This window comes from Orycteropus afer, unplaced genomic scaffold, assembly GCF_000298275.1.
Source record: "Orycteropus afer afer isolate SDZICR_OR568_19922 unplaced genomic scaffold, OryAfe1.0 scaffold00397, whole genome shotgun sequence".
Lineage (NCBI taxonomy): Eukaryota > Metazoa > Chordata > Mammalia > Tubulidentata > Orycteropodidae > Orycteropus > Orycteropus afer.
Window position 1 is genome coordinate 127,110 of NW_006921984.1, and position 23,449 is coordinate 150,558.

The 23,449-nt window shown below is 42.6% G+C and overlaps 1 protein-coding gene across 1 annotated transcript in view; it reads left to right on the forward strand.

Moving 5' to 3' along the window:
- CHCHD3 (coiled-coil-helix-coiled-coil-helix domain containing 3) overlaps positions 1–23,449 on the forward strand; it is a 221,734-nt gene that overhangs the window by 81,888 nt on the left and 116,397 nt on the right. The gene's annotated exons all lie outside the window — the stretch shown is intronic.

Sequence of the window (23,449 nt, forward strand, 5' to 3'; positions counted from 1 at the left end):
GGTATTTTCACGCAAATTCTTCTGCTAGTTGGGGTTTAGTCCAAATCTGCATCCTTTCCTTCAAGGCTCAGGGGTCCAAGATTATCTTCTGTGTCTTTGTTAATTGGTTTCCCTTTTCTTTGTTGAAGAGGGTCTGTGCAATCCTTCTGCCTAGTCCGCCATCTTGCCCCGCCTCTTCATATAAAGCTAGTTAGGATATGGTGACCGTGACACTTATTTAAAGTTGGCATACTAAAGAATGGCTCAGTGACATATCTGAAGAAATATTGAAATTAGGTTATTGACAAATTTGGATCCAGAGCTAACCCTTTTCTAAGGTTGGGGATTGACATAGTGTTGTTCAGGAGAAGGCACTTAGGATTTTGTTTGAGACTGTAGCAAACTTGAACTTTGGAAGGAAGAATGTTGGCATCATGTTGAGCTGGACATAGGGGATGCTCCTGTTACATTTTTCCGTGTGATGGCATCCTACTGTCTTAGACACCAGATTGTCAACTCAAGACTGGAACTGGTGGTTATTTTACTCCCTAATACCTAATACCTTAGGCTCCTATATCCCAGTATTCCTTCTCTTGAATTAATTGTGTTTTCCCCTTCAGTTAATTTTATTTTAGAATAAGGCATTTGACATCTTAAACATACCAGTAATCAACCTCCAGTATGCGTTGTTTCAGCACTTATTCCTATCTGGAGATGTTCTGTGGCCTGGCTCATGACACACATCTGCATTTCCTCTGCATTTCGGAGCCTGGTTGTCTTTTCCATTCTGTAGCTTGCTGCCCTTTGGCTAGAATTTATACATTTACTTTAGGTGATATTTGGAAAGTGCTGATGGAAGTATAACTGTCATTTGTTGTTGTTGTTATGTGCCATTGAGTCAGACCTGACTCATAGTGACCCCTCCTTGGGTTTCTGAGGCGGTATCACTATGGAAGTAGATTGCCCAGCCTTCCCTCCGAGGAGTGGCTGGGGTTTGAACTGCCAGCCTTCTGGTTAGCAGTCAAGTGCCTTAGGCACTATGCCACCAGAGCTCCTAACTCTCATTTAACACATGTTGAGAATAAATAAATAAATAAAACTGCTGCCATCGGGTCGATTCTGCAGAGTTGAATTACCTCATTGGGTTTACAAGACTGTAATCTTTAAGGAAGCTGAGAGCCACAACTTTCTTTTCCTGAGCAGCTGGTGGATTCAAGTGCTTTAACCACTATGCCACCAGGGCTCAGCACATATAGGGCCCTATTATTTCACATCTGCAGCCTTTGAGCAGCCCCCTTAATGGTTTTTCTGCCGCCATTCTCCCCTCTTTCTAATCCATTGCCATTTGTTCCTACATACATCAGGATTAATCTTCCTGATCGCTATTTTCATTATGCTCCAAAACCTTTAGACGCCCCCCCATGGCCTCCAGGGTCCAGCCCAGGCCCCTTAGCCGACTGGTTAAGACTTTCAGCCGCCCAGCCCCCCTTACTTTCCAGCCCTCTCCCCGTGATTCTCTCTTAGCTTGTGCACTGGCCAGGCCTCCCGTCTGCCTTCGTCTGTACTTGTTTATTGTCCCCTTTCTTACAATACCCTTTGACCCCATCTCTACCCATCTCAGTCCCACTCATCCAGCTTTCAAGTTCTCATCCAGCCGATCAAGTCTTTCACTCCCCTGACGGCATCCACCGTCCTTATCATGTATTATCTGCTGTCATAGCTGTTTGTGTATATCACCTGTGCCCTGCCCTCCACCTCGATTGGTGAGCTCTGCACAGCGCAGCATGTACACTCAGGAATGGGCTCGTGGTGGTTTATTTCTAGCTCCATGTACAGATGGAGCTTTAGGATTGTGGTTTATGGCCATTGAGTGAGTTCCAACGGGCTTGTTATTTACTGTGGTCTGTAGTGTCCAGCGCAGTGTCTAAGGATCTTGCACAAAACTGGTGCTCGTTAAGTTGACTGTTGTTATTGTTGTGTGCTGTTGAGTCAATTCCAACTCATAGCGACCTTCTAGGATAGAGTAGAACTGCCCCATACAGTTTCCAAGGCTATAATCTTTACAAAAGCACACTGCCACATCCTTCTCCCCTGGAGTGGCTGGTAGGGCCAAGCCACCAGCCTTTCAGTTAGCAGCCATGCACTTAAGCGCATTAGTTGATAAGGATGTTAAGATGACTGGATGCATTTATTTTGTCCTTCTTATGTAAATTATTTACTTTCTTTGGTTCTTCGGGTATATAAATTGTTTTAGCATTTTTTTTTTGATAAATATATTTGTAACAAAACATTTGACATTTCTGTAATCTTCACATGTACAGTTCAGTGACATAAATCATAACCATCATCATGTCGTTCAACCATCCCCCTTATCTGTCCCCAAATTATGCCATCCACCTTAACAGAAGCTCAGTGTCCCCATAGCATTGAGTATTTTTTCCCTCCTGCCTGCCCCTATTTTCGTGTTGATTTAACACAACATGTTAGTGTGTGAATAGGATTTGGTTGTTTCTTTGGGGCAAGAAGAGACACATTCAAAATGTCCCTGAGTCATTAATAGCCTAGCATGAGTGCGTCGGCTGCTTCGGACGGGGTGGTGTGCTTGGTTAGTGCTGCGGAAGTTGGTGGCCCAGTCATTCCACCCAATTGGGAAAGTTCTCTAAAGCGTGACAGAAACCATTTGCAGAATCGATTAATTAATAGTTTCATGTTGCATTTCATCCCTTGAGGATGCAGGCTACTGCAGGTGACAGCAGGCTGCAGTAGGTCAAAAGCAAGCTTGTTGCAAAGAGCAGCTACAGCGAGGCCGTCTTTTCACAAACAGCCTAGCCCCGTCAGGTCTTTCTTGATCATGTCATCATTACTGCCGTATTCGTCTGACACCAGATGAAAAGAAGAATGGAGAAAGATAGGGGGCTTGGGAGGGAATTCCATCAGCGCTCAAGCCAGGCTGTTGCTCTGCAGGAAGACAGTGTCTGGTTTTAATAACCTCACACACCATTTGCGATTTCTTAGTAGTAAGGTATAAACCTGTTTCTTAGAACTTCTTTTTTTTTTTTTTTTTTAAATAATTTCTGAGAAGATTACGAAATACCATTTCTGTTCTTCTTTAAGGCATGTCACGGAGGGGGAGTCAACTTGGTAAATGTCATTACCCTGCTTGTTTTCAGTTGCAGATTAACAGCAGTGGTACTCGTTTTTCAAAGCAAACAGGCTGTCCTTTTGGTTTAGTTAGAAAACCCACTAATCCTTTACAGTGCCCGAGAATATTTCTGCCAAGGTGGCAAATGATGAGGATCAGAACGCAGTCAACCTTTGAAACCTAGAATAGCTGGTGAATTCTGTCAAGTGTTAAAGGACCAAGCCCGAGTTACCAGCAAGATAGCTCTTTTGCCTGATTCATTGAGTTGCACATCTTGGCAGTTAAGCTGAAAAGCACAGTATCCATTGCTCTCAGTGAGTGCTTAGTGACCCCTTGGTCCGCTGCTCTCCTGAGACCGTGCATACCTCTGGGAGGAGCCACATCTCCGAGGTTCTGGAGCTCATCAGCCATGCAAATGACTACCAAATACAGGCTTTTTAATTGGGGCTTGGTGATGTCAGGTTTGAAATAATATATTAAGATCTTTTATTTTTGGATTCTTTCTCTTATTCACAGGTGGGTTCTGGAGAATTTCTAAGATATTGTTTCGTACACCACTGTTAAGATGTGAGTCGAGATTGTGCTATCAGCTAGCTGTAGATCTTAGAATAACCTTTAGCATTTAAGGACTTTGGTTTCTAAAGTATGCTCCTGCTTCATATGCATACGATTCTTTCTTCCTTTGTCTGAGTGTATTTGAGAGCTCAGAGGCGTGGCATCAAATAGCATTCACGGGTTGTCAGTAGCATCATCATCTCACATCTACTGACACTTGGTTTGAGAGGCTCGAGAGTGGAGACCATTCTCCTCTGGCCTGCGATGTGATCACTTAGCTCCTTGGTCTGAAACGTTGCTAGGAGCTCTCTGCATCTGATCCAGTGATTGATGAAAATCATCTTCATAGATACATTCTAGGATTAAAATTAAATTAGTGCTATTTTTAACTAAACCAAAAGGACAGCTTATTTACTTTGAAAAACGGGTACCACCTGCTGTTAATCTACAGCTGAAAATAAGGAGGGTAATGGCATTTAGCAAGTTGGCACCCCCTCCATGACATGCCTTAAAGAAGAGCAAAACTGGTATTTCATAATCTTGTCAGAAATTATATATGTATGTATATATATATATAAACAGTTTTAAGGATGATTTTTAAGCTAGGAAGACAATCTAATTAAAATGATAGCCCCATAGCCATAAATCAGACAGGATGCTATGTCAAGTAATTAATACTATTCTGAATTCCCAGCATGGAAAAGCAAATCATAGTCATGATTTGGTTTTTATATTTTTGGGGTCCACACCCAGGGATGGGTCTGCCTGGGATCTCCCATGAGAGGAGTCTGGAATCTGGGTTCACGTGACAGCTCTTCTAGCTGTGGGTTTCAGGCGAGGCTTTTACCTCGTCTGCAACTGTGTCTTTAACTGCAGAAGATGTGACTAAGGTGGGTGTAAAATTGTGCTACTTATTTCGCATTGCTCTGTAGTGGGGCTTTCAAATAGCTCTGGTGGTTTTGGGTGTTTAGCGGTGCTCAGGGATGTGAAAAATTGGAAGCTGACATTTTGGTTACATCCATTTCTGAGTTTCTTGGCTGCGCACTGCCAGTTAAAGGCACCCCCAGTGTGCCAAGAGGTGCTGGAATTTTGGATGACAGGTTGGCTGCTTTGCTGTGGTTCTCCCACACCGGTGCACACTCACCGATGAGGACAAAGCTCAGTCTTCACTAGCCAAACCCAAAGGAAGAGTCCCAGGAGGTCTGAGTGCTTCCCCCATCATCCTCACCTTCCCCTCCAGGGGCCTCCTCCGATGGGTGAGAATGGTGTCTTCTCACCAGTTTGGTGCAGCAACCAACCTGCCTCATTTGCATCTTCTCTCCCCTGTTGCTGTCCATCCTGATCATTCCTGTTTTGGGTGCATTCTCATCTTTCCATCCCTCCTTTATAAGGCTCATTTGCTTCTTACTTCGTGGAAGCCTGATGTCATTTCCTTAATTGGGTAGAGGAGCTCGAGTGGTGCAGTGGCAAAGGCATTTGGCTGCTAACCAAAAGACCGGCTGTTCAAACCCACCAGCTCCTCCATGGGAGAAAGATGAGGCATCTGCTTCCGTAAAGATTGGCAGCCTTGGAAACTCTATGGAGCAGTTCTACTCTGTCCTATGTTGTTGTTGTTGTTTGCCGTCGAGTCGGCCCCGACTCATAGTGACCCCTCCTTGGGTTTCCGAGGCAGTATCACTACGGAAGTAGGATTGCCCAAACTTCCTTCCGAGGAGTGGCTGGTGGGTTTGAACCGCCAGCCTTCTGGTTAGCAGTCAAGTGCTTTAGCCACTATGCTACCAGAGCTCCTACTCTGTCCTATAGTAGTTGTTATATGCTGTTGAGTTGGACTCGACTCATAGCGACCCCTTCTTGGGTTTCCGAGGCAGTATCACTGCGGAAGTAGATTGCCCCATCTTCCTTTCGAGGAGTGGCTGGTGGGTTTGAACCACCAGCCTTCTGGTTAGCAGTCAAGTGCCTTAGGCACTTATGCTACCAGAGCTCCCACTCTGTCCTATAGGGACATTATGAGTCAGACTCGACTTGATAGCAGTGGCTAATTATAAGCTAGAGTCTTTGTGCTAAAATTTTTCAAGAAGCTCCTCACTACGAGGTTTGGAGAAAGATGGGACACCTTGACAAGTCAGGGACTCCTTGATACTTTCATTCCCCCTGGCCATTTTTGAAGATGTTTTTGGCACTGATTTTTATCCTTAAAATTAACTTTTCCAAATTCAGTGTTTCTTGGAATATACTGGAGTCACATCTTACTCAAGGAGTCAGTTTGAAAATCAGCATGTACGGCAGAAATTTCTTGTGCATGATTCTTCAGCTCTAACCTTAGTAACTTTCTTTATGTCTTTGAGTCAGTAGGTTTCTCTAGTTGACACCAGATGAAATGTTGGCTTTCATTTATGGGTTTGTGAGTAAAATCCATGTATCTTTAACCATGATCCAATTCATTGGAAGGACTGCTGTCTCTCTCAGACACAGGAGATGAGACTGAGAGTAGAGCTGATTTGTTTCTCGGTCCCAGGTTTCCTGGTTGTTTAGGTGGGATACTGTTGAGTAGGTTCTTCCTAATTTTATTATTCCATCTCCCTCCTTCACCTGAGCAAATGTGCAAATGATGTAGCCACTGTACCAGCCTCAGTAAATGAGTTGAGAATGCCCAATTATTTTCTGGCCTTATCATTTTGACATAGGAGATGGGAACTGGTGTGATTTGGTTAGCAACCGTAAGTCAAATGTGATTTAGAAAAGTGGGCTCTTCCAGCCTGATCTGACCCATTTGAATCTGCCAGCTGGTAGTAGGTTCTGGAAGCAGCCTCTGGGTATTGGCTAGTGACAGTGAGCGTTAAGGCCATCTCTGCCGTGTCTCTGGTTGTTGAAAACCAGTGCCAAGTCAGGCAGTGAGGGGGTGTTGCTGGCACCGTGCAGTGTGTGCCCCTGGCAACCAGGTGCCACACACACACTTATTTCTAAATGTTGTTTAATGTGTGCTAGTAGCACACTAGCAATTTGGCAGCAGAACATACACATTCATTGAGTTTCCTCGGGCCTAGGGATAGTGTAGATTCCAAACAAGTAATGGAAGAAATGTGTGGTCAGTGTATTGTTTAACACATGCATGTTCAAGGGGATTTTAGGTACTGTCCAGCCCATCCTCTTAATTTTACAGGTAAGAAAACAGATCCAAAAAGGTTAAACAGCTCACCCAGGAGCATCAGTTAGCAGCCAAACTGGAAGCCAGGCTTTGATTGTCTGATTCCTAATTTGTTGCTTTTTTACTGCACAGAACTTTGGAATCTGATTGTAATCCACAGATCCAATGAGATGCACTCATCCTGGTTGAAATACGTGAAGCCATTCTAAAGGGAATTAATATGTTCAAACAAATGTAACCTCATTCTTGGTTTGCTAGTTTACTCTGTGTTTGAACTAGAAGTTGAAGGCTGGCGGTTCAAACTCACCAGCCACTCCTCAGAAGGAAGGTTGGGCAATCTACTTCCGTAGTGATACTGCCTTGGCAACCCAAGGAGGGGTCATTATGAGTCAGGGCCGACTTGATGGCACATAACAACAACAACAACAACAAAGCTTGTTGGTGTTGCTGCTTTATTGTGCTGTTGTTGATAGGTACCATCAAATCGACTCCAACTCATGATAACCACACGCACAGCAGCACAAACACTGCCTGGTCCTGTGCCATCCCCACAGTCTTTGCTGTGCTTGAGCCCATCATTGCAGCCACTGCGTCAGTCCCTCTCATTGAGGGCCTTGCCCTTTTTTGCTGACCCTCTAGTTGACCAAGCATAATATCCTTCTCCAGGAGCTCCCTGCTGACAACATGTCTAAAGTAAGTGAGACGGCATCTCTCCATTCCCGCTTTGAAAGAACATCTTGCTGTTCTGTTTCCAAGACAGATTTGTTTGGTCTTCTGCCAGTCAATTGTATTTGCAATATTCTTTGCCAACACCACAATTCAAACGCATCAGTTCTCCTTCGGTCTTCCATATTCATTATCCAGTTTTCCCATGCATATGAAGCGACTGAAAATATCATGGCTTGGGTGAGGCACACCTTAGTCTTCAAAGTGACATCTTTGCTTTTTAATGCTTTAAAGACATCTTTTGCAGTAGATTTGCCCAATGTGGTGTATTATCTGATTTCTTGACTGCTGCTTCCATGGCTGTTGGTTATGGATCCAAGTCAAATAAAATCCCTGACAGCTTCAGTCTTTTCTCCATTTATCATGTTGCTCTTAGGTCCAGTTCTGAGGACTTTGTTTTCTGTATGTTGAGGTATAATCCACACTGAAGACTATAGTCTTTGATCTTCATCAGTAAGTGCTTCAAGTCCTCTTCACTTTTAATGAACAAGGTTGTGTCATCTGTGTATTTTGGGTTGTTAATGAGTTTTCCTCTAATCCTGATGCTGTGTTCTTCTTCATGTATTCCAGCTTCTCAGATTACTTACTCAGCTTTGTTTTGTGGGAATTAAAAAGTCAGAGTGCCTAGTAGCCATGGGAGCGTGCCCTTCAGAGCCCTATTCCAGGGAGACCTGGTTAGAATGGTGCCAGTAGCTGAGACCTTAAGCTGCTGTACCTTTGGGATCTGTGCTGCATTCACTCCCAGGCTGAAAACATAGGTGGGATACTAGAGCTGGGCTATTCTGCCAACACAGGGCTTCTGTGGCAACACATGGGCAGTCTTTGCTCTGGGATCCCCGTCAAGCTCACCAAGATTTTCTGGAGCTACCGAGTAGTCTGCTCTCTTGTATCTCTGCAGTCGTAGGTTTCAGACCTGCAGCTGAGCCCAGGGTACGTCTGCTGCCTTGGTTCTCTGGTGCTGCTATCACAGACTTACCACGAATGGACGGCTGTAACAAACAAGAAGTTATTCTCTTACTGTTTAGTAGGCCAGAAGTCCACATTCACAGTCCTGGCTCTAGGGGCTGGGTGAAGGCCCCTCAACCTTGGGGTCCAGCTCTGCCTGTTATTCCAGAGCTAGAGGCATCTCTTAACTCAGGCAGCTGCTGGCTGCTGAGGCTGACAGTCCCAAGGTCGGCAGTTAAAATGCCACACCCCGAGATTAGCAGACAACATGACAGGGCACTAGTTCAAGTCCAGGAACAATCCCAAGATCAGCAGGCAGCACGGCAGGCCACTGAGATAAAGACAGCCAAATGCAAGATTTGCCTATTTTTTTTTTTTTTTGCCAGAAAGCTAGAGGTCTTCCCAAAACTCTTCCAGCACGTGCTGGGAGAAGGCCACATGCCAAAGGCAGCTCCCTTTCCACTGATTAATGTCTCATAGTAGATTTCACCACGAAGGTGATTACAATCTCATCATGGGGAATAACTACATCCATCTTCCAAGCCACTCAGAACCATAGTCCAGCCAAGTTGACACACAACTTTAACTACCTACCACACTTGCCTTCTCTTCTTCCCTCTCTCCTGTATCCTTTCCTGACAGCCCCTTGGTGCTTTTCTTGCTCTTGTCCTGCTTCTGCATCCCAGAAGACCGGAGCTGACGTATGTTGTATGGTAGTCTCGAAGATGTATTTAGAATATACATTAACAGTTGCAGGAAAGCTCTAAAAATCTCTTTATATGGGGTAATAAAGTAGCTAAGAAGATTTGATTACCCTTTTTTTTTTTTTTTTCCTTCCCTTAAAGCCAAGCCAGAATTAAAAAAAAGAATCAAGTCAAGGCATGATGAACGTGTTCTATGGTCAAGAGGCAGATGACGCTGGACAAACCCTCCACCAACTTAAAGAATTCCCTTAGCCTACAAGAAGCTTGGGACTTCCCTTATCTCCCATGAACTGAATCTCTGGGTGGTTTTGCCAGCTCTGAATGTGAAACATTGCAAGAGAAGAGGCAGGCTGTGGCCATTTGGTGTGAGCATTAAATCTAAATTTAAATGGAATAAGTAGGGGTTAACACAAAGAAAAAGAATTCAGAAGTAGTTTGGTAATTTTCTCTAAGTTGTGTAATTTATTTGTCAGCTCCCTGACACCAGAGAGTGCCATTTTTCTCTATTGGAATGCTTCTGAGATTTTTAATCTCTGTGGTAAAACAAGATTATATAGCGGCACCTAGAAATGGAAGTTGTGTCCTCATACTGTGGGATAAGGCGATGGAGACCTGTTTGGATAGTTGCAGCCAAGTGCCGTGGCTCGGGCAGCCTTCCCCATTCTGTGCTCAACAACTGAGGTGAGCACTGAGGCCACCTTGCTTTTCTGTGAATTGGAGTATTCAGCCATGTAAGACCAGTCTCTCTTGCTGCAGAATTTGATAATAAAAGCCCTTCCTGCAACAAGTCCATGTAGTCTCTCAGCACTTGTATTGACTATAACCCTTTCTCCCACTTTTCCATTATAGTTATAGTGTTTTTAAAGCTTACTTAGAAAGACCAAAGAAGAGCTGAAGCATTTGAATTGTAGTGTTGGTGAAAAATATTGAAAATGCCATCGACTACTAGAAGAATGAACAAATCCGTCTTGGAAGAAGTACAGCCAAAATTCTCTCAGAAGTGAGAATGGCCAGACTTTGTCTCTCATGTACTTTGGTCATGTTATCAGAAGGGACCAGTCTCTGGAGAAGCACATCATGCTTGGTCAATTGGAGGGTCGGAAAACAAGGGGAAGACCCTCAAGGAGATGGATTGCACGCTGGCTGCAACAGTGGGCTCAAGTATAACAATGATTGTGAGGATGACATGGACTGAGCAATGTTTCGTTCTGTTGTACATGGGTTCACTATGTGTCGGGATCGATTTGACAGCACCAACAACATCAACAGCAACAAGAACCTCACTAATAATCCTGTGGCACAGAGTTCTGTTTCATCTCATGCAACTTGGTCTTCTGCAACTTTATTAGCTTTATGTTCAGTTGCTGAACTTGATTCAACCTAATCTTTTCTTTTGACTTGATGGATGTTTAACATTCACTTGTTTCTTTCATGAACACATAGTAGCTGCAGCTAGTGTCATTGGAGAAGACAAAACTGCTGGTTTAGAATTCTGGGATCCTACCAGTTAATTGGATTCTTTTTTTCATTTCACTCCTGATTCAGCATTTCTTGAATGGTTCTCATGCTGGATGTGGTAATGCAGGCTCTTGTTTTAAATAGTGGTTGGGAGAAGAATGTTCGCTGCTGGACTGATCGGGTGATACATGTTAGCACCATTCGTGTTGAAATATCATGTTTGCTCTGTAACATGGAACTTGTAAATTATAATGGAATCCCAATACACCACCTTCTCAGGAATGATATAGAAAATATTTAGCGACAGGTGTGGCACAGTCAATGCCCAGGGAAAACAAATGTTACACAACCAGTCCGTGTCAGCCAGAATATCAGTCCTATCTGAACTGAACAGATAGATTCAAAGCCTTGCTTCTGTTGGATGATGACCTATCAAAAAGAATGGACTCAGGTATGTGTTTTATAGTTTTCCTGTTTAGTTACAAAAGTAATGAATAGCATTTCCAGTTTCTTCTCACACTGGGATGTGATCCATTACTTTAGGTATACACGAGTCACTCTTGTGTTTTGTTTTTTTTTTTTTTTTTTAATGTTATACCCTTGCAGTTCAACCTGATTGTTGTTGTTAGGTGCTGCCAAGTAGGTTCCAACTCATAGCAACCTTTTATATATTAAACCAAAATAACCAAACTCACTGTCATCGAATCAATTCCAACTCATAGCAACCCCCTTTGGGTTTCTGAGGCAGTAAATCTTTATAGAAGTAGATTGCCTAGTCTTCCTTCCATAGAGTGGCTGGTGGGTTTGAACCACCAACCTTCTGATTAACAGTCAGATAGATGCCTTAGGCACTATGCCACCAAAGCTCCTTTGTCTGGTCCTATACCATTCTCATAACCATTGCTATGTTTGAGCCCACTGTTGTTGCTACGGTGTCAGCCTGTCTTGTTGAAGGTCTTCCTGTTTTTCGCTGACCCTCTACTTACCAAGCATGATGTTCTTCTCTAAGGATGAGAGCATGTCTGAAGTAAGTGAGACAAAGCCTCACTTCTGAGGAGCATTTTGGTTGTACTTTCTCCAAGACAGATTTGTTCACTCTTCTGGCAGTCCCTGGTATATTTAATATTCTTTGCCGACGTCATAATTCAGATGCATCAGTTCTTCTTCGGTCTTTATTCATTGTGCAGCTTTTGTATGCATGTGAAGTAACTGAAAATACCCTGGTATTTGAGCCTACTACAGAGTTATAATGCAAGCAGATCACAGGCCTAATTCTGTAAATACATGTCAATATTTCTTGTGTGAAAAGTCATTAGTGAGCAGATACATAATGATTCATACAACCCATACCATAAAAGTCAGCAAAGTCCTGGTTCGCTGTTGTTTTAAGTGTTGTGTTTGTATGAAATACTCACTTGAGACAAACAAAACTGCTTCTATTTGACCTCAGATAACCAGTCATAGTCTGAAATCAGTGGTTCTCAGCCAGGGGCTTTTGGCAGTATTGGGAGACCTTTGTGGTTGTCTCCTCAGTCAAGGTGGGAGGGAGAGGTAGTCTCTTGTGGGTAAACATTACTGAACAGGGTAGTTTAGTCTGTCGCTCCATATTCTACAGCACATGGGACAGTTTCTCACAACAAAAAATTATTTGTCCTGAAATGTCCATAGTGCTTAAGGTGAGAAACCCTGCTTCAAACCAGTTACTGGACACGGGACTGTTTAGGGATCAAGCCTGCAGCCCCACCCCTAGAATTAAAGCTATGGACCTCATTGTCTTCTCATAGCCTGTTCATGCAGCCGGTACAGGAGTATATCACGTATTAGCTAATTATATTGTTAGCTTTTATTTTATTGATTAAAAAATCCTCCACTAATGTCAAGTTGATTCTGACTGATAGAACTGATGAAACCTTTACAGAAGCAGACTGCCACATCTTTTTCCCCTGGAGTTGCTGGTAGGTTCAAACCTCCAACCTTTGGTTAGCAGCTGAGAGCTTTCACCACTGTGCCACTGGGCCTCCTTTTTATTGATAAGGACCCATATTGAACATTTGTCATGCTAGTTAATGGACCAATTTCCCCAGTAAAATCCCATTTCCAGCACTCAGTGTGCAATTAGCAAAGCATCACCGTTGATCAAGACATGGATGAGGGATTCCCTTGTAGTGACCACCTCTGGATTTTTGTCCAATAAGAAACCTGCTGTTGATCATTCATCACCTGTGTGCCCTTGAGTCCAGTGCTGGCAGCACCAGGTTTCAAGTTTAACCTACATAAAATGGACCCAGCGTTACAATGTGTGTGCTGTTGTTATTTTGAAGTAGATTCCGAGCATGATGACAGACTTGCCTCCCGGAAGGGGTGTCTGATCATCACAGACTCTTTCCCCCAGTGCAACCCATTGCGGGATAGACACCACATCCTGTGTGGAAGGTACAGACCTAGGTGGAACCAGAGTTACACGCAGAGATAATTAACTCCCCTTTCCTGTCTTAAGAGAGTTTACAGTTGAAGACAGGGACAACTGGGACATGAACAGGTCTAATCCCAGGCAAAGCAAAAAAAAAAAAAAACAAAAAAAAAACCAAAGATGTCATCAGAGATGTGTTTTGACAGGTTCTGTGAAGGTGCTAGAGAGGGAGAGTCGCAGTAGCATGATCTGGCAAAAACTACCTGAGGGAAGGAGCATTGGGGAGGGGTTTGGGAATGTGGGTAATGCCCTGGGGCCGGGCAGTGCACAGTCATCTGGGGAGCAGCAGAGCCAGGGTGGACATCTGAGTGCCTCATCTCCTCGCCAGGTGGATGTCCCAGGATCCTATAGTGCTAGTAGCTTCTGAATAATGATAGTAAACTAAGAAAACAGTGAGGTTTTTATATAGTTTTTAAATTATTTTTCCTCCCTCCAAGGCTGTAAAAGACTTCTCATAAAGTTGTTTCTGATTTCGCCAAGCACTTAATTCTGCTGTGTTTATCCAGTCCTGTGATCTGCACAAACGTGACGAGAGAGCGCCTGGAGAAATTTACAGCAGAGCGCATCAGAGTGCTTTCTGCCCCGTCGCTGCGTAGTCTAGCAACCTCCTCTCTTCATTCGTGGTCAGTTTTACTTTTTTAATTTCAAAAGTTTATCTTCCACCCTGCTTTCTTATTTTAAGAGAGTAAGCAAACATGCATAACAGTGACAGAGAACACAGTCCGGTGGTTTCCAGTATGTCAGCAGTATGAAAAGGCTGAAATTTAGACCAGGGATCTTGAAAGGTGTGGTAGTTAAGTTTGTTTGTCAACTTGGCTGGGCCTGGTTGAGTGGCTAGGCAGCTGGATGTAGTATTCCCCGTGATGAGACTGGTCATTAATTCTGCGGTGGAATCTACTTTGAGCAGCTGAGTAGCTGCCTTAGGGATGTGGTCTGCTTCCTGTATATAAGCAGAAGCCTTGGGGGATGGTCTCTAGTTTATGGCCCGCTTGAACCCTGCGTGTAGCCGTGTTGTTATTCAGCAGCCTACCATGCTCTGCCGATTGTGGGACTTTGAGTGGACATGAATCAGTGGTCTGCCATGTTATTTGGTAACATTAGGACTGTGTCTTTTTACTTGTCAACCTTCGGCTTGACAGTCTCTGTAGCCAGCAGCTGTCTGAGTAAAGAAAAGCCTCTAGCTTCATTGGCCTGGGAGCAGGAGGCAGAGCTGGACCCCAAGGTTGAGGGCCTTTCACCCAGTCCCTAGAGCCTGGCGCTTTGAACTTGGATTTAAAGCCTTCAAATTGTGAGAGAATAAACTCCTGTTTGTTAAGGCCCCATTTGTGGTATATTCCTGTCAGAGCGGCACCAGATAACCAGAACTAAAGGCTTTGAGGGGAAAAAAACAAAAACAGAAATTGACCTCTTCAATACAGGGGCTTGGGTTTGGGTTCCAGATTTGGGATTACACGAGGTCTGTCAGAAGAGTGGGCTTTGTCCTTCCTCTCAGGTCTGTATTCAAGTGACATCACTACTTTGAATTTTCAAGCTGAGGTTTGCTTGAAGGTTAGGTTTATGGCTCTAACCAGCCATTGGAAAGGAGGATAGATTTGATAATATGTTGGACATCATTTAAGTTTGCTCACGATTCACCCTTTTGAAGGTCACCTTGTGGTGTAGTTTGAAAACAAGTGCTTTAAGCATAATTCTTTGTTTATTAATTACAGCTGGTAAAGGCTCAGTGAATGTATGTGGTTTCCCATTTATAACTAAACTCTTGTATTCAGCTACTTTTAATTATTTTGTTACAACTAATTGATATTCACAGTGATCATGGTCTCTGGCTTCTGACTGTGATATTTCTTTACAAGTTTATGGGTCAGCCCCTTTGATATTTTGTTCTTTCTCGTTTTGTGTCAGCATAGAATTTTATGGGTTCCTATAGATGGTGCCTCTTAGGTGGCTCTGAGGAAAAGCTCCTTGCCCTCTCATTTGCCTGACCTGCCTGTCTGAGCTGTGAAGTAGATAGAAGCTAGACAGACAGAACCACAAACCAAAGCCTTTGTCATCAAGTTGGTTCTGACTCACAGTGACCCCTGTAGGACAGGGTAGAAGCGCCCCACAGGGTTTCTAGGGCTGTAACTGTTTAGAGAATTCATCTGCCTCCAGAGCAGTCGGTACATTTGAATTGCTGACTGTTAGTAACTGAGCACTTAACCACTGTACCACCAAGTCTTCTTCCAGATAGATAATATAGACATTTTGTCCATCACACATTATCCATTGGTATGAAAATTAAATCTACCCAGTTCATTATATGTGTTTTCAGTTTTGTTACGCTATTTAGAATGAATTTAGATTAATTTATAGAGTTGTTGCTTTTTCTTAGTTTAGTAGCAGCTCTGGTAGCATAGTGCCTAAGGCGTTTGACTGCTAACCAGAAGGCTGGAGGTTCAAACCCACCAGCCACTCCTCAGAAGGAAAATTGGGCAATCTACTTCTGTAGAGATACCACCTCAGAAACCCAAGGAGGGGTCGCTATGAGTTGGAACCAATCTGACGACAATGACTTCGGCTTTATTTTATTTTTTTTCTTTTTCCTTTTCTTAGTCCCTGGCTTCCTAGCATCTTCCCATGGAATATTGAGGAGGCACCTGCTCTGTTTCTTCCCTTGAGCCATTACAGTAGAGCCCTGATATTTCAAGGAACTTTGTCTTTTGAAATGCTACAAGCCTTCTTACAGCATAGAATCTTTACTTAGTGTGTCTTGTACTTGATGCATGAAGTAACAATGTTACCTCTGAGCTAAGTGACTGTGATGTCACTGGGTTCCCCCAGCCACGCACCTTGCCATACTGTACCTCAGGGCCTGAGAGCAACCAGGGCTCAGGTAGCTGAGACGCTATGCTGAAAAGTTTACGCTATGGAGACTTACCTAGAAGTCCATGTAGCAAGGTAGTGTTCAACTATAGCCTATCCACAACCCCGCCGTTCTCTTCTGTTGACCTTGTTTTATCCTTCGTTAATGTGCCTTCAAGACCTTGCTGCAAAGAGTCATGTCATTAGGACATCAACTCATACTTCATTTTTAATCTGACTATAAACACTGAGGAGCTCTGGTAGCGTAGTGCCTAAGGCATTTGACTGCTAACCAGTGGCTGGCGGTTCAAACCCACTAGCCACTCCTCGGAAGGAAGATTGGGCAACCTAGTTCCTTAGTGATACTGTCTCGGATATCCAAGGGGAGGGTTCGCTATGAGTCGGGTCCAACTCAGTGGCACATAACAACAACAACAACATAAACAGTGAGTTAAAGCATCAAAATGTTTGTGGGTTGGTTTTCTTAAAACTTGATTCCTTATTCTCTTCATTTCTTGCTTGTGGGACATTCTGATTTTCCAAAATGCTTGTTTTAGCCCATTCTGCCACATTTCCATGCCCAATCATGTGATCCCCAATTTAGCAGGATCTGAAAGCTAAGCTGTGCACATTTTTTCTAGTGGGAGGAATAGCAAACGAGATGGAAAAGTGCTTTTTATATATTTTTCCCCTAAGAAACTGTTCTGCTATAACAATCAGTAATGTGATTTGCTACTTATTTGAGTATAAATACTACTGCCTTTCCTATCTCATAAACCCCTTTGTTTTTACTTGTTCAATTACCATGTGTCTCTGGCTCTTAGAGTGTTAGAGAGACAAATTGTATTGCCTTGAGTTGGAAGGCTTCCTGCCTTTTCTTCGGTTGAGTGTGACGCTTCGTCCACAGCAGCCATTAACTTGGTCAGTGCATTCGAGGGTTATGTAACGTTGAAGAGTCATATTGTGTGACTTTCCCTCCCAGCAGCACATTAACTGTTTCAGAGCAATGTGCCACTATAGTGTTGCAGCCATGTTTCTTGCTTTGTCCTTCTCCCCAGTGGATCTCAAACTATTGATTCTGGTTGCAGTTTAGGGAGAGATTTGTGATGTTAACCTATAGTGTGGTGTGACCAGGCCTTTGGGGACAGCTCCCTCTGGTTTTTTAGTCTGCATAGATGGCCTTTTGTTTGGCATGTTGCTTTGAAAATTTTCAAGGGTTGTATGTTCGAAAATGAGGATCTCTTGGTACCTTCTTTATTGACACTGTAGTCAGCTCTTCACAGTGAAATTTGTTGGGTGGTGTAGTCCTCAATAGACGCTAGCAATATGCTAGGAGCACTGAATTTTGTGTTTTCTAAGTAGCCATAATGAAATATCAATTCATTTTCTCTTTGCACTTTCTAATTTTACTGCGTAACTATATGTGAACAAAAGAAACATTATTTCATGCAAGTGTTTTAAGAGCCAAGGTGGGTGATGTCATACATTGAATGACAGAGGGAGCTGGATAATAATTAAGGAGTTTAGGGGAAATAACTTCCATGCCATGAGTAGCTGTTCAAGTTAAAATCTTTTTGGATTGTTGCTATAATTACTTAATAGTCCACTCTGTATTAGCTTCTGTATCATGTTACTTTCCCATCTCATAGTCAAGAATAAACATATGTGATATTCATGTTTCTCAGATAGTTTTCTAATTATAAAAATGTTTGGATGATAGCTAGAGAATGGTCCAAAGAAGAAAAATATCTCACTACACACAGCATGAGGAGCCTGGTGGTACAGTGGTCAAGAGCTGGGCTGCTAACTGAAAGGTCAGCAGTTCAAACCCACCAGCTGCTCCATGGGATAAAGATGAGGCAATTTGCTCCCATAGGGATTTACAGCCTTGGAAACCTTATGGGTCAGTTCTCCTCTGTCCTATAGTATTGCTGTCCTGGGATCCACTCAAGGGCAATGGGTTTGACACATATGTATCCACTGAAGGCATCTTGACATGCTACACACTTTTTTCCATCCCTACGCACCAAGCACTGAATTCCCCACAGCCCGACTCTCCATCCCCTACTTCGGAACCAAAATTAGGAATTTACTATACAGTGCTATTTTATGACCTATTTTTCTCCTGTTTAATATTATGAGTTTTACATATCACTAATTACTCTATTAAAAATGCTTTTATTAAAAAAGATTATAATTATGTTTTCAGTGAAGGTTTATACAGCTGTTTAGGTTAATTTCTGTACAAAATTTTCAGGGACATTGGTTACATACTTCAGTTGTTTGGTCATTCTCAGTATTTCCATTCTCATTGGTTCATTTCCATTAATGGAGTTTCTCTGCTCCCTTACCTTCTCATCACCTTTGTTGGAAAGTAATTGTTGACCATTTGGTCTCATGTAGATGGTTTTTTAAAGGAACACAGTACTCACAGTTTTGTTATTGTTAGAATGTATACACAGCAAAACATATACCAATTGAACTGTTTCTACAATTACAATTCAGTAACATTGACAACACTCTTTGAATTTTGCAACCATTCTCATCCTGCTTTTCTGAATTATTCCCCATTAACATAAACTTATTGCCCCCTAAAGTTCCCATCTTATCTTTCAAGTTGCTGTTGACACTTTGGTCCCCAAAACATTTTTTCATCCTACTTCATGTTTGATCATGTTACTAGACCAAAGTCTTTATTATCAAACTCCTCTTGTTGGGCCATACCTTATGTGGTAGTTAAGCTTGTGTGTCAACTTGGCTGGGCCTGGTTGAGTGGCTGGGCAGCTGGTGGTCGTTATTCCCCATGATGAGACTGGCAATCAACTCCTTGGTGGGATCTACCACAAGCAATTGAGTAGCTGCTTTAGGGATGTGGTCTGCTTCCTGTACATAAGCAGCAGCTTTGGGAATGGTCTCCAGCTTATGGTACGCTTGAACCCTGCATGTAGCCATGTCATTGTTCAGCAGCCTGCCATGCTTTGCCAATCTTGCCACTTTCAATGGACTTGAATTAGTAGCCTGCTGTGTTGTTTGGTAACAACACTGTGCCTTTTTACTTGTCAACCTTGGGTTTGTCAGCCTCAGCAGCTATCAGCTGTGTGAGTGAAGAAATGCCTCCAGCTTCAGTGGGCCGGGAGCAGGAGGCAGAGCTGAAGCCCAAGGTTGAAGGGCTTTCACCTATCCCCTAGACTATGGTACTTTGTACTCAGACTTACAGCCTCCAAACTGTAAGAGAATAAATTCCTGTTTGTTAAAGCCATCTGTTTGTGGTATATATATATATATTTGTCAGAGTGGCACTAGGTAACCAAAATACCTTAGTTATCCAAACCTCTTTTGCATTAAATAATACTAGTTTATATATATATATATATATCTCATCATGTACCTTTCTTAATATTTCTCAGGATTGTATTTACATTCCTGGAAGTCAGATTAGCTGAGTTATTTTAAAAATTAGCCAATACACTCACAGACACAGGCACATATCCATGTATTAATATATAATTGTTTTAATAAATTCTAGAGTGTTGACCAAACTAAAGAAACCAAACTCATGCTGTTGAGTCGATTCGACTCATAGCAACCCCTCCTTGGGTTTCTGAGGCAGTATCACTATGGAAGTAGATTGCCTGGTCTTCCTTCCAAGGAGTGGCTGGTGGATTTGAATCTTCAGCAGTCTGATTAGCAGTCAAATGCCTTAGGCACTACACCACCAGCACTCCCATGAGTTTTGAGGGATACATGCAGTTATAAAATTAACCATCACAATCAAATGGTTCCTTTCCCTTAGAAATGTCCCTCCTTTTGCCCCTTGATGACAAAGTATCTTCATTTTTAATTTGGAAAATACAAGCAGACCTTTGCTTCGTTGCGTTTTCCAGATACTGCATTTTTTTTTTTTTTTAAACAAAAGTTTGTAGCAACCCTGAGTTGGAAGGTCTGTCAGCAGCATTTTTCTAACAATCTGTGCTCACTTTGTGTCTCTGTGTCACATTTTGGTATTTCTCACAGTATTTCAAACTCTTTCACAATGCTGCTGCACATTTAATAGACTATAGATAGTATCATATAAACATAACTTTTATATGCACTAGGAAACAAATAAAATGTGTATGACTCCCTTTTTTGTGATATATTTTCTATTGTGGTGGTCTGCAGCCGAGCCTGCATGTCTCCAGGGTGTGCTTGTATAAAGAAAAAACATAAGGCACTAATCCAGAAGCCACCACCCAGCTAACCTCTGTCTAGATTTTGTTGAATATCCGTTTTTTTTCCCTCTTCCCTACCCCCCTAAAAAAAGGTATCATATGCTCCTTACTGTCTGTAGTCTTTCTTTTTTTTTTTTTAATTAGACTATTTTGTTCCTATGATACTGAATATTCTAGAAAATTATTTCAATAGCCACATATATTTTATTGCATACCAATATTTATTTAACCGTTGGGCTGGTTTTTGTTTCTTTGTAATTCTAAATAATCCTATAATGAACATTTTTATATATTGCCATAATTATTTTCACAAGCTTAATTTTGTCTTATTTTTATATAACTTTTTATTGTGATTTGGGCAAAAGCTTACGGAGCAAACTGGTTTTCCATCCAACAGGTGCACATTTTGTTTTGTGACATTCATTGCAGTCCCCGCAGTGTAACAGCACCCTTCTCACCTCCTCCCGCCTTCACTATTTCCATTCGTCCTTCTTTCCTATCTTTTCCAGCCTTCTGAGCTTTATCCCTGGGCAAACGTACCCTTTTGATCTCACCTGGTTGATTGTTCTAAGGAGTGTGTACCTCCTTGATGTTATTTTTCATCTTAGAGGCCTATTATTTGGCTGAAAGTTGAACTACGGGGAGTGATTTCAGGTCCTGCCCTGAAGGGTGTCTAAGGGCAGTAGTGTCAGGGGTTCTACTGGTTTCTATCAGACCAGTAAGCCTGATATTTTTTAATGATTTTGAGTTTTGTTCCATATCTTTATCTCATTCAATCTAGGACCTCCTATTATGATCCCATTCAGTGTGATCAGCAGTGGTAGTGGGTACCATCTGAGTCTTCAGGTTTCATGATTGTGGAGGCTGGGGTTTACATGGTCCATCAGTCCTTTGGACCAGTTGTCTCCTTGTGTCTTTGGATTTCTTCACTCTTCTTTGTTCTGGATGAGGAGAGACCAATAGTTGCACCTTAGATGGCTGCTCAGAAGCTTTTAACACCTAAGTAAAAGCAGGATGGAGCACTTTGCCTTTGTGGACTGTGTTAGGCCAGTTGACCTTGATGTCCCCTGAGACTATGGTCCTGAGCCCCTGGCTTAGTGACTCATCCTCTCACGGTGTTTGGTTATGGCTGTGTTGCTGTTATTTGCCATTGAGTTGGCCCCGACTCATAGCGACCCCTCCTTGGGTTTCTGAGGCAGTATCACTACGGAAGTAGATTGCCCCATCTTCCTTCCGAGGAGTGGCTGGTGGGTTTGAACCACCAGCCTTCTGGTTAGCAGTCAAGTGTCTTAGGCACTATGCTACCAGAGCCCCTGGTTATGGCTAAGAAGTTTTCTTAACTTTGTACCCTGTGTGCTCTACTATAGTCATTGTATATTTGCAGCACATACAGCTGCTTATGTAGAAATACCCTATTTGTGCGTGCAGCTCCATTCACCTTCCCACACCTGCTCAGCGTGCCTATGTAGGGTCTGCTTGCGGGTTAGTCTTTCTACTGTTACTGCAGGTTTCCCTCTGTTGCCTCTTACTATGCTTCCAGTGTCTTCTTTTGCCTTGTTCATTTTGTGTTGACTTCCTCTTAATTGTATATTGCCTTTCCCTTCACCCAACTTAATTTCTAAACCTTAGTGCATATTCATATTTTTAAGACTGTGGTGGTTAAGTTCGTGTGTCAACTTGGCTGGGCCTGGCTGAGTGGCTGGACATCTGGTGATAGTTATCCCCATGATGAGACTGGCAATCAACTCCATGGTGGTATCTACTGTGAGCAGATGAGTTGCTGCCTTTGGGATGTGGTCTGCTTCCTGTATATAAGAAACAGCTTTGGGAATGGTCTCTAGTTTATGGCACACTTGAACCCTGCATGTAGCCGTGTCATTGTCCAGCAGCCTGCCATGCTCTGCTGATCTTGGAACTTACAATGGACTTGAACTAATGGCCTGCCATGTGGTTTGATAACATTGGGACTGTGCCTTTTAACTTGTCAACCTTGGGCTTGTTAGTCTCAGTAGACAGCAGCTGAGTGAAGAAAAGCCTCCAGCTCCAGTGGGCCAGGAGCAGGAGGCAGAGCTGAAGCCCAAGACGGAGGGGCTTTCACCCAGCCCCTAGAGCCTGGCACTTGGAACTCGGACTTAAAGCCTCCAAATTGTAAGAATAAAGTTCTGTTTGTTAAGGCCATCCCATCTGTGGTAGATTCCTGTCAGAGCGGCACTGGGTAACCAGAACAAAGACTTACTACATTTTGTGAAGATAGTTTAAAAATGGCTATACCCGTTTAGACTCTAACCAGCAGTGTATAGGGGAGCCTGTTTTCTTGTATCCTTGCCAATATTGTTTATGATTTTACATTTTTGTAATTTGATTGATGAATAATAGAATCTCATATTAATTTGCATTTTTTGATTTCTTATGCAGTTGGATTTTTTTTTTTCATGTGTTTGATTGATATTTGTATTTCTTTTATGAATTGCTTGTCTTGTCATTTTTTTGTATTTTTCTTTTGGGCTTTGGTGGGAGACTGGCATATTTTTGAAGAGTCTATATAATAGCATTAACTTGAACAGTTATAGGTTAGAATTTTTCTTCCTTTGTCATTTGCCTTTTATTTGGTTTTTATGATTTTTTTTTAAGTGAAAGTTTTTATAAGTTTATTTCTTGCATATTTTGTGTATGTGTGTGTACCTGTTGAATTTGAAAAGCCTTTTTTCTTTCGATCCTATAAGAGTCAAATCAAACCATCTGTCGTCGAGTCAGTACCAACTCATAGAGATCCTGTAGGACAGAGGAGAACTCCCCGTGTCATTTGCAGGGCTGTAAATCTGTATGGAATCAGACTGCCACATCTTCTGACGGGTTTGAACCGCAGACCTCTCAGTTTGCAGTCGAACACTTAACCCCTGTACCACCAGAGTTCCTTTTAGATCAGATAGTCATGTATATTTTCTTCAGTTTCGTCTGTCAAAATATTTTTGCTTCTTTCATATGCTGGACCAAGGAGCCATAGATGATTACTTAGACATGAATATACTTTTTGTGTAATCTGAGATTGTATTTGGTTTTATATATTGTGATTTCAGACAGCAGGACCTTCTGTGGAAGTCTTGTGTATACATACACTCCTGTATCACCGTGCCAGTTTAGTTTGCTCCCAGTTAAGCAAAGGCGCTCTGGTGGTGTAGTTTTTGAGGCATTTGGTTGCTAATCAAAAGGTCGGTGGGGTAACTAAGGTTTTTTTAAAACCTACCCACTCCTTGGCAGGAGAAGGACGAGGGA